At 45.7% G+C, this 12,342-nt stretch overlaps 1 non-coding gene across 1 annotated transcript; it reads right to left on the minus strand.

Annotated features, from left to right (window-relative positions):
- Positions 1-10,813: 10,813 nt before the first annotated feature.
- trnal-gag (transfer RNA leucine (anticodon GAG)) lies at positions 10,814-10,895 on the minus strand. The gene has a single exon. It is a non-coding gene; the product is annotated as a tRNA-Leu (tRNA).
- Positions 10,896-12,342: the final 1,447 nt, after the last annotated feature.

Genomic DNA, 12,342 nt, shown 5'->3' on the forward strand with positions numbered 1-12,342 from the left:
GAAAGGTTACAGCACGGAAGGAAACTATTCGGCAGATCGAGTCCTGATGGTTCCATGCAAAAACAATCCAGCCAATCCAACTCCCTCGCCCTATCCCCGTAGCCCTCGGCATGTTTTCCTTTCAAGTATATATCTAGTTCCATTTTGAAAGCCACGATTGAATCTGCCTCCACCACGACCCCTGGCAGTGCATTCCAGATCCTATTCACTCACTGTGTAAAAAATGTTTTTTCCTCATGTCACCTTTGGTTCTTTTGCCAGTCACCTTAAATCCATGTCCTCTGGTTCTTGACTCTTCCGCCGATAGGAACAGTTTCTCTCTATCTATTCTGTCAACACCCCTCGTGATTTTAAACATCTCTGTCAAATCTCCTCTCAATCATCTCTGTTCCAAGATGAAAAACCCCAGCTTCTCCAGTCTATCCACGTAACTAAAGTCCCTCATCCCTGGAATCATTCTCGTTCATCTTTTCGGCACCCTCTCTGAGACCTTCACATTTTTCGTAAAGTGCGGTGCCCAGATCTGGAAACAATACTCCCGTTGTGGTCGAACTAATGTTTTATAAAGGTTCGTCATGAATTCCGTGCTTTAGTGCTCTATGCCTCAATTTATAAAGCTCAGGATCCCATATGCTTTTTGAACCGCATTCTCAACCAGCCTCGCTACATTCAACGATTTGTGCACTTTTCCCGCATATCTCTCTGCTCCTGTACCCTTTTCGAATTGATCCCTCTTATTTACATTGCTTCTCCTCGTTCTTCCGACCACCGAGATGTATCACCTTGCATTTTTCTGCGTTCAATTTCGATATCCTCTTGAAGTCTATCACTATCCTCCTCACTGTTCACTATAATTCCAAGGTTTGTGTCATCTTGAAATTTGGAAATTGTGCCCTGTACACCCAAGTCCAAGTCATTAATAAATATCAAAAAGGGCAGTGGTTGAGCACCGACCTGTGGGGAACATTACTGTAAACCTCCCTCCAATCCGAAAAACAACCGTTCATCACTCCTCTCTGGTTCCTCTTACTGAGGCAATTTTGTATCCATATTGCTACTGCTCCTTTTATTCTATGGGTATCAATCTTGATGACAAGGCGATCATAAGGCACTTTATTAATCGCCTTTTGAAAGTTTACATACACCACATCAATCGCATTGACCTCAGCATCCTTCTCCGTTACCTCATCAAAAACTCTATCAAGTTAGTTCAATACGATTTGCCTTTAACAAAAGCCCAAATTTGTACAAGGAGCTCGAACCTCATTGATAGAGGCTCCGAACTTGCCACGAACAGGGATGGGATTCCAGGTGACTTTGACTTGTTTCCCCAAAAGTTACAAACGAAAGGGACAAAAGTTGAGGTTCCATCGAAATTTGAACTCAGATCGCTGGATTCAAAGTCCAGGGTGCTCACCATTACACCATGGAACCCATTCATTAAAACATGCGGCCCCCTTCCCTTCAAGGATACTGGGCTCCATTATCAGCATCGCCATGGCGCTGCATCATTGACTGCACGAGGCGACTGGCAAACGTCTGCCATCAGCAAAACTGCAAGCACTGGTCAATCCCAACCTGCCACTTTGGCCTTTTCTCATCCAGACTTCCAGCTTCCCCACTTTCCCCTCTGATAAGGAGAGATGCTCAGCCAATCGCACAGCTGCTGTCAAATCCATCGCTTCCCTCGTTGATGCTTCTGTTTCACTCTGCTCTGCGCAGCTCGTCTTGTTGAATAATCAGTGCATGAACATTGCAAGGCACTGATGCATGAAGTTCGGGGTGAAAAGAAAATAGCTCGATCCTCACTGATGGATGTGGAGATGCAGGGATGGACTGGGGTGGACAAATGTCAGGAGTCTGACAACACCAGGTAACAGTCCAACAGCTTTATTATAATCACAAGCTTGTGATTCCAATAAAGCTTTTCGAATAGAACCTAATGTTGTAAGACTCCTCACTGATTGAACCTGCGAACTCCCCACCAACAGGGAGAGCGAGATGCAACCAGACCACTTCAACAACAGCTCAGGATCCCCACTCTCGAATCCAGCTGCTGCAAGCCGTTGTTTAACGGAGAAGCCACACGATGCCATGTCAAAAGCAACGGTTTCCGCAGTTTAGCGGTTATCACGTTCACCTCACATGTGAAAAGTCTCTGGTTTGATCGCATGCGGGAACGTTATTTGGGAATTTGCTCTTGTGAAAAGGGGGTGATAATTCGTTGTTCCTTTTAAATTTATCAACGGCTGCACCACTTTCCTGGTGTCATAAACAGTGAACATTTTAACCAGACTCTTAAAACACAGTATTGAAAATGAGAACGGATGAAAGTTCATCACATGCAAACACAATAACTTACTCACGTGTCACTCTCACTCGGTAACCATGTTCGTATTTTCGTCAGCCAGTTTGCAGAACGTTATCGCTTCATTCACAGCGATTACAACAATTATTTATCTTTCACAGGGTTTCATCAGTTTAGTGCATTCATTTCATAAAGTTCATCACTGTTCTGTGAAAATTATTTTTCTGACCGGGAATCGACCCACACCGCGGCGGTAAAAGCCCCGAATCCAAACCACCAGATGCCGCGCAATGGGTCGACACGAAGAACAAATTAAAAAGCAGAAACAGAAAATGTTGAGAACTCTCAGCAGGTCAGACAGCATCTGTGGAGAGAGAAACAGAGGGAACCTTTCAGGTCGGTGACCTTTCATCAGAACTCGCTCCACAGATGCTGCCTGACCGGCTGAATGTATCCAACATTTTCTGTTTATATTTCAGATTTCCAGCACATTGCTTTTGAAATGAAAGTGTAGCCCAAGTTGATGAAAGTTGCACCAGTGGATATTTAGAAGATGCGACATTGGAAGGGCTGGACTGCGATTCGAACAGTCCTCCACCCAAAGCTCGGGGAAGTCATTGAAATTTCAAAGAGGACTTGGGACGGGAAAGGAACGACAGGCTCACGTGATTGGTCGTTGGTATTGGAAATGTACAAAATGCAGTCCCCACTGCTCTGATTACCCGAATCAGACGAATAGTAATTCACAACACAGGACAAATCCATTTGATTTTAGTTTTGGAAAACATTTCCCGACAGCAGCTGTCCACCATCAGTTTACTTTTCCAAACTAAAGGGTGTGAAGCTGGCACGAGTGATGATCTGTGCTGTATTATTTCTGAGCAGCAGACTCACCTTGTCCATGAATGCCTACTTGATGGAAGGTGCAGTCCCAATTGGTAGAGGGGATCGGTTTCTCGAGCTCTGATTCATCATCGTCTATTTCAGTAATATTCCGGTTTGATGAAATTGAGATGAGATGAAACGAGCAGGTCCAACGAGCCGGTCTGTAATACTACACGGCATTTCGAAAGTTGTCTCTTGCACTTACAGTGAAGCGGAGGGCAGTTTTCAATCTTAAGCCAGCAAGTTAGGTGGCGCAGAAAGTAGTGTAGATGGGAGCAGAAAGTAGTGAAGGGACATTGATGATTAAATGTGAGGGAAAAACTATGACAGATGCAGTTCAATGTGGAGAAGTGTGATATAATCCACTTGGAACCTTAAAAAGATCTGAATCAGAGTATTTTCTATATGACGAGAAAGTAGGAACTATGGAGGGGCACAGACGTTCAGGGGTCAATCTCCATAAAGCACTAAAAACTAGCAGACAAGTACAAAAAATAATTGATGGAATGTGAGCCTTCATCTCAAGGGGCTGGAATAAAAAGCGTGGAAGTTATGCTACGGATGCATTAAGCTATGGTTAGACCACATCTGGAGTACAGCATTCAGTTCAGGGCACCGTACCCCAGGAGGGACATATTGGCCTTGAATGGGGTGTAGAATAGATTCACCAGAATGGTACTGGGGCTAAAAGGGTTAAATTATGAGGACAGGTCGTGCAGACTAGACGTGTAGTTTCTTGATTATAGGCGATTAAGGGGTGATCTAATTGTAATGTTTAAAAAGATAGGGTGGAGAGAGAGAGGCTATTTCCTTCGGGGGTGTTGAGAACAAGGGGGCTTAACCTTAAAATTAGAGCAGGGCCTTTCAGGGGTGATGTCAGGAAACACATCTTCACAGAAAGGGTAGCGGGACTCCCACACACTGTGCAGGGCCCAGGCTGTTTTTGGTCAGTGTGCTGAGTCCCACACACCCTGGGGGACTGGCTCAGTTCCACATCTCCTGGCTCTCTGAAATGTTTCACTCATCTCAAATCTCCGCGGTCAGACTGCCGATTGTTTCTTGATCAGGAAGATGGCTGGTAATAATCTGAGAGACAGTGGAGAGGTGAGAACAGAGCAGCAGGGAATGATCCCAGAACAATGGGAGCCAGCAGCTCGCCGTCTGGTCCCTGTGTCAGGGATAATACACAATACCTCAGCTCCAGACCAGGAACAGAGAGCTGCTGTTAACGTGGCCCAGTCCTCGCAAACTGCTGGAATTGTCGGATGGAAAACAGGCTTTTTGTCTCGGAGGCTGCTTTTGGGGCTCAGTGGCTCATCGAAAGAATGATTTCTATTGAAGAGCAGGGCTCTTCTCCATCACAGACTGTTACTCCACAGTGCATGGCAGAGTCAAGCTCCCTCTACACTGCGCCATCAAACACTGCGGGGGCAGGTGCAACAAGGGTTAGATCAAGAGGAACGAGACACGGCCCCCTTTGAGAAAAAAAGAACTTGCATTTGCACAGGACCTTTCACATCCTCAGGACATCCCAACTCACTTCACTGGAAGTTCAATCATTATCGTTTTATAAGAGAACGCAGCAGCCTAGTTGTGTACAGCAAGATCCCATAAACAGTGATGAGATATTGAGCAGACCTCCTGTTTGTTGGGTGTTGATGGTTGAGGGAAGAATGTTGGCCAGGAAACCGGTAGAATTCTCTGATCTTCACAAATTGACACGGGAACTTTACACCTCGGAGCAGAAAGAAGGGACCCACATTAAACACCTCATTCAAATGACAGCACCTCTCACAATGTAGCTCCCTCTCAGCACGACACAGTCAGCCTGGATCACATATCCCAGAGCTGGAACTGGAGCTGGAACCCACACCCATCCAAACACCAGCCTGACTCCCTGGTATTAATCTCACCCCTGGCAAGTCATGAACCAGACTGTGCCGCCCCCAGAGTAACTGATGACCACAGCCTCAGCTCCGGGTCCCGGTCTGCACCATTGCCGCAGCCTGTTATCGCTCATAGAAAGTGGCGTGGGATTCCTGCGTTCATTTTGTGATGTGCATTGGGGCAGTGGGACGAGGTGTATTGCTCTGGAATGGAGCCGGTACTGACTGGATGGGCCAAATGACATCCTTCCGTGCTGTGACCCTTCTATGATTCTATGATTCCATGTGGGATGAGAGGGATACATGGAAGTATTCAGAGATGGCCTTATCCATGATTGACACGATCAGGAGTAGAGAGGCCACTTGAGATGGCAAGGTCGAGGGGGTGGCCGTGAATATGAGTCGGGGAGTTTCTATGCAGGGAGAGATTAAGTGAGGATAAAGTATCACACAATAGACCTGTTAGCAAAATTGAAGCACATCGAATTAAAGGGTCAATGGCAGCGTGGATACAAAATTGGCAGAGGGGCAGAAAACAGAGAGTAGTGTTGAACGGTTGTTTTTCAGACTGGCGACAAGTATACAGTGGTGTCCCCCAGGGCTCGGAATTAGGATCACTGCTCTTTTTGATATATATTATTGAACGGGGCTTGGGCGTACAAGGTATAATTTCAAAGAATTTGCAGATAACACGAAACTCGAAAGTGAAAAAAACAACGTAGAGGATAGTGAAGGACTTCAGTAATACATAGACAGACTGGCGAAATGGGCAGAAACATGGCACATGAAATTTAATGGGAAGAATTGTGAAATGATACATTATGGTAGGAAGAATGAGGGGAGGCAATATAAACTAAATGGTGCAAATTTAAAGGGAGTGCAGGAATAGCGAGAAAAGGGGTGCATGTACACAAATCTTTGAAGGTGGCAGGACAAGTTGAGAAGGCTGTTAAAGAAGCAAATGGGGTCCTTATCTTTATTAATTGAGGCAAATAATACAAAAGCAAGGAATTAATACTAAACCTCGATAAAACACTAGTTCGGCCTCAGCTGGAGTATTCTATTCAATTCTGGGCACCAAACATTAGGAAGGATGTCAAGGCCTCAGAGAGGATGCAGAGGAGATTTACTGGAGTGGTGCCATGGATGAGGGACTTCAGTTGTATGGAGAAACTGAAGAATTGGGGTTGTTCTCCTCAGATCAATGAAGGTTAAGGGGAGGTTTGATAGAGATGTTCAAAATCATGAAGCGTTTTGATCGAGTAAATAAGGAGAAACTTTCCAGTTGCAGTAGGGCAGTAACATCACAGGTTAGATACAGATTAAAGCTCCTGGCAAAATGTCCCATCAACACTGTCAGCGCAGGTACGGCACGGGATAGGTACAGATTAAAGTTCCCTCTGAACTGCCCCATTAAACATTCCCAGAAAAGGTACAGCACGGGTTATATGCAGAATTAAGCTCCCTCTACACTGTTAAATCAAACACTCCCAGGGCAGGTACAACACAGTTTAGATACACAAAATGCTTCCTCTACTCTGTGCAGATTAGATCTCGCCCAATATTTCAGACACAAGGTGGCTTTGCTGGACACACTGCTGATGTCTTTCCATATCTCTTCACTGAGTTCTGCCGCTCACAATCGCCATATCCTGGTCTCTCTGCACCTCTGGACTCAGTTACACCGCTCTCTACCTCCCTCTTCGGGTGTCTCTCTGCATCTCTGGACTCAGTTACACCGCTCTCTGCCTCCCTCTTCGGGTGTCTCTCTGCATCTCTGTACTCAGTTGCACCGTTCTCGAACTCCCTCTGCTGATATCTCTCTGTTTCTCTGTGCTCAGTTACACCGCTCTCTACCTCCCTCTGCTGGTGTCTCTCTGTGTCACTCGATCCGCTCTTCTGTGTGATGCAAATGGACAATGAGACGGCTGATTAAAAACATGTGGCACAGTGACTCACACGGACAGAGAGAGACTCAGGTTGAGTGAACCACAAGGGCACGTCCATCGGCTGCAGACTGCACGGCGTTACAAGGGGACATGGGAATGGGTGGAAATCTGGGGATTATAAATGGAATGGGGTAGATGGGGAGAAATGAGCCGAACAGATGGGGAGCATGGGGTGAAATCATCGGAAGACAGGTTAAAAAACAGACAAGTAACAGAAAAACAAACAGCAGGTTAAAATGAAGAAAATAAACTTATGAAATAGGACAATGGACGTGATTGAATGAAAAGAGGATCCTAAAGGCAATGAGTTGTCTCAAAAACAGCTTTTCAATTTTTTTCGCCTTTCCGCTCAGCTCAGGTGTGTGGGATGGAAAAGCAGCCATGTTGACTCTTCACTGCCCTCTGGAGTGTCCGAAAGGCAGCCAATCGGATCAAAACAGCGATTCTTTTAATTGGAGTCAGGTGACTGCAGGTTGTGCATAAAAGTTGCTGGTCGGAGGGTAAAGTGAGAATTGAGTTATTTAGTATCATGGGGGATTTTGAAGTGAGAGGTTTGTTCCCGGTGCTAGGGTTAGATTGATCGTTTTGTTGCTCTGATATTTGGCAACACTTTGGAGGCCAAAGATGGAGGTGCAGTGCGTGGTGCAGTTGGTCTGATATGCCACTTGACAGTTGACCTCACTCACCTTGCCCACTCATGTCAAAGCATTTAACTTGTTCTTGCACTGCATCCAGATGCTGTGCGCTGAAATTGACTTTCTCCCCCGCTGCCTCCCACATCCTTTTGGATATTTGTGCGGAGGGCCCCTTGCTCCCCCCAAACCACTCTGCGGATATCTGATGTCCCCACTTCTGTCCCCCTCTTGCTCCAACGTCTGTGGTGCATCAGCAGAGAATCTTGTTGCATGCACTCTCGCAGGCCTGGTGCCAACACAGATCGGCAGATTGGTGAGGTCTGGCGTGCAGATTGGAAGATGTGGGATTTAGTTGTGCTCAACCTTTATTCAATGTTTTAACATAACTCATCAATGTGTAAACAAACCGATGGGACCTGCATCTGTGTTTTACGTGTGCGATGTCTGATCTGCATTCAGACTCCTCGCACACAGTGGACTGTTATTTTCATCAAACAACAGGTACCAGCGACCTTCAAGAGATTTCTGAGAAACATCCACCATTTGTGAGATTCAGCTTTCTGCTGGTGGTGGAAAGTGTGAATTGCATTGATTCCCGGTGCAAGGCCCGGAACGGAACGCTGATTGCAGGTGAGTCCTGGGGTGGGCCGAACCTTGCATCCTGCCTGCGCAGGGCTCATTGGGCGTTGGGTAATAGCACATTACGACACCCCCGCCCAAAACCGAACCCGATCCTATTTTCCCCCCAGGTGTTTTATTCCCGCTGTGTTATCTCTCTGGCAGTTTGCAGATAAGTGTTTAACTCGCGGCCTGTTCCCTTTCATGGTCACAAGCAGTAACAGACAGACAGAGCGTGTCTGACCGCCCTGAGATGTGGAAAAGGCATCAGTTTAGGACAAATGCATCAAATCAAATGTTCATCGGGCACCGAGAGAAACAAAAACCAGTGAGAAAGGCAGAAGGAAATAGAGAAATAAAAGGTAAATACAGACATTCTTGATGTCTCTCTATTCCATCCCCAACCGTTCAGTGTCGTGTAAAAATGTCAGTGCAAGTAAATGTTCGAGAATCGGCCAAAAGAACAAATAAAATAACCCAAAGCTGCTGAAACCCGGGATCGAACTCAGAGACCTTTAAATTTTCAGTTTAACACTCTCTCAACTGAGCTATTTCGCACCCAGTCGTAAATGTTTTTTTGGTCATCCTGTTGGAATAAAATATAACTCCGGGTGGACTTGCCCCTCCCGCTCATTCCTCACTTCGGGATAATGAGACCGACCATCAAGGGGAGATTTACTCTTGCTGTCGTTGAATCTCATTTATGTTAAACATTCATTGAACTCTCTGCCGGGGGGATTCAGAGATGGGGTTCGCCATGAATCAGCTTCCACTCAATTCCCAGCTTAATCAGTGAATCGACCAACAAGCGCTGGACAGAGTTCAGGTTATATTTATAATAAAAACAGAAAATGCGGGAAACACTCAGCAGGTCAGGCAGCATCTGTGGAGAGAGAAACATCATTTCAGGTCGATGACCATTCAACAGAACTCTGTCCATAATCTGATATCTGGTGATTGAAATGTGGTTTTCTTGCATTTTGACCTTTGAGTCGAGGATTTTCCATTGAACGAATCAAATAAATGGGCTTTCTGAGCAATATTCATGCGACGAGGTGGCCGAGTGGTTGAGGTGATGGATTCCTAATCCATTGTGCTCTGCACGCATGGTTTTGTATCTCATCCGCGCCAGTATTGCATTTACCGTTTGATGTGTTGGTTCCTTCCTTATATTCAACCAGAGGTCTTGGGCCTCTCTCCACTCCGAAGCCACGGTGGATGAATTTTGCATTGCTCTCTGAACTCTGCTCAAATCAGCAAGTTCATGATTGGCGCACGGAGGTGTTGCGAGTGTAAGATGTGAATAACGTGAAGTATCAAGAAAGTGTACAATGACCCCCCGGTGAAGCGAGTATCTGTCCACAGATAATACCTGACCTGCTGAGTGTTGCCAGCAGTTTCTGGATTTATTTCTGAGCTTTCACAATAGCCGTTTTCCTGACAAACTTAAACTTTCCTCAAGGGCGCAGCTTCAAGTACAACTTTCTTGTGCTCTTCTCACACACAAGATCGCACTTTACTTTCCTACACACGTTTTAAAATCTGGCTTATCCGCTCATAGCGTCGTGCACCACGAGAATTTGAAAGACTTTTCGCTCTTGGCCTGTAATCGCTACTTTTTCGCCACAGGCGCTCTTTACATTTATCCTCTACACGATTCAATCGCATGTTTCAACAGAACTATTAAGATGAAGGCGGAACAATTCCGATCTTGCTGCGCCGCCCCAACTTGCCAAATGTGCAACTCTCAATCGCCATTCGCAGCTCTGTCGCGCTGCCCGTCGGTCACGCAACTCAACTGCTAAAAGAAAAAAGCCAAAAAGCATCAAAATAAAAACCAGTTCTTCAGTTACCATTACCTGGATCACAAGATTCGACAAGTAAAACTCGTGAACAATCCGGCGGCTGTCTTTCCAGAGGCCAGCCCTGCTTTCATCGTGTTTGTCTGTCGAGCGGTCACGCAGATCGAAATGTATCGACTGGTTTCAAGGCGCAAATGAACATTGGTGCGAATCGGACATCTGCCCAACAGAAACAGCGGTCGGAGCAGAGCAAACTTAAAGGCGTGAGATCATGAAAGTGAATGTTAGAGTCGGCAATGCCGCAGGAAAGTTTCCATGAAATGGAAGGAAGAAAGGAAAGGCGGCCTATTGACTGTGGAAGGAAGAAAAAGTGTGGAAAACCGGCGAGTTTGAATTGTGGAGCATCAAGTACAGGCATGTGAGAGTGCTGTATTTGAAGGCATGGATAGGTTTTTGCCAGCAACAAAAAATATTTATTTCTTGTGCAAAAGATTGAATTCTTGCTGCATTCTATTAGTGTACGTGGTGGAGAACAAAAGAGGAAAACGAAACTATACTGTAGCTCGTATTCAAACCGAACAAACTGCGACCTCAACGCAGAGTATGGAATAGAATACGATCAAGGCGACGCGCATCAGGTGGGGCAGTCATGCCAGCAGAACAGCAATGTCGCGCCCGGTGCTGCTTGGAAAAGAAATATGTTTGGTGATAGGGAAAAAATAGCAAGCGCTGGCAGCGGTGGGATTCGAACCCACGCCCCCGCTGAGACTGGAGCCTCGATCCAGCGCCTTAGACCGCTCGGCCACGCTGCCACTTGCTAAAAGTTTGTATTCAGAATCTGATATCTGGTGATTGGAATGCGGTTTTCTTGCATTTTGTCCTTTGAGTCGAGGATTTTCCATTGAACGAATCAAATAAATGGGCTTTCTGAGCAATATTCATGCGACGAGGTGGCCGAGTGTTTGAGGTGATGGATTCCTAATCCATTGTGCTCTGCACGCATGGTTTTGTATCTCATCCGCGCCATTATTGCATTTCCCGTTTGATGTGTTGGTTCCTTCCTTGTATTCAACCAGAAGTCTTGTGCCTGGCTCCAATCCGTAGCCACGGTGGATGAATTTTGCATTGCTCGCTGAACTCTGCACAAATCAGCAAATTCATGATTGGCGCACGGAGGTGTTGCGAGTGTCAGATGTGAATAACGTGAATTATCAAGAAAGTGCACAATGACGCCCCGGTGAAGCGAGTGTCTGTCCACAGATAATACCTGACCTGCTGAGTGTTACCAGTAGTTTCTGGATTTATTTTTGAGCTTTCACTATCGCCGTTTTCCTGAAAACCTGAAACTTTCCTCAAGGGCACAGCTTCAAGCACAACTTTCTTGTGTTCTTCTCACACATAAGATCGCTCTTTACTTTCCTACACACGTTGTAAAACTGCCTTATCCGCACACACCGTCGTGCACCACGAGAATTTGACAGACCTTTCGCTCTTGGCTTGTTATCGCTACTTTTTCGCCACAGGCGCTCTTTACATTTATCCTCTTCTCGATTCAATCGCATGTTTCAACAGAACTATTAAGATCAAGTCGGAACACTTCCGATCTTGCTGCGCCGCCCCAACCGCCATTCGCAGTTCTGACCCGCCCGTCGCTCACGCAACTCAATGCTTGGAGAAGAGAGCTATCATGCTCTCCACAGATACTGCGATTTATTTATTTATGCAAATATCATTTTCGAAATGACCGAATGTATTTAATTATATATCTGTACGGGTAAAGAAAACCGCTTATTGATCATTTCCAAGAACCAGTCAAGTACATAAATTACTTTGCCAAACTCAAAACAACCGCTGGGATTTGCTGATTGAATATTGCAATCGAAATCCAGACCGTCACTAAGTGTCGGAACAAATATATCCGCTGGGGTTTCGGGATTGTTTCGGCTTCATTTATATCACTGAGGAACCCTTTTTAAACTCGGCGAAGGCGCAAATCTATCGATAAGAGTCTGTGTTGGAGATGGATCAGAATAAAGTGTGCAATTTATTTACACTGTTTCCATAAACACTGCGCGCCACATCCCTTAAACATTGATTCGTGTTTTTATATAAAACGAGCGAGGGTCTGAATAAAAAGTGCTGAAACTCAGTATTAAATCAGGGATCTTTAGATCTTCAGTCTGCCGCTCTCGCAACTGAGCTACTTCAGCACCACCGCAAGTTGGACTTTGTGTCATCGTCTTGGATGAAAATATAACC

Source organism: Heptranchias perlo, chromosome 35 (genome assembly GCF_035084215.1).
Source record: "Heptranchias perlo isolate sHepPer1 chromosome 35, sHepPer1.hap1, whole genome shotgun sequence".
Classification (NCBI taxonomy): Eukaryota; Metazoa; Chordata; class Chondrichthyes; order Hexanchiformes; family Hexanchidae; genus Heptranchias; species Heptranchias perlo.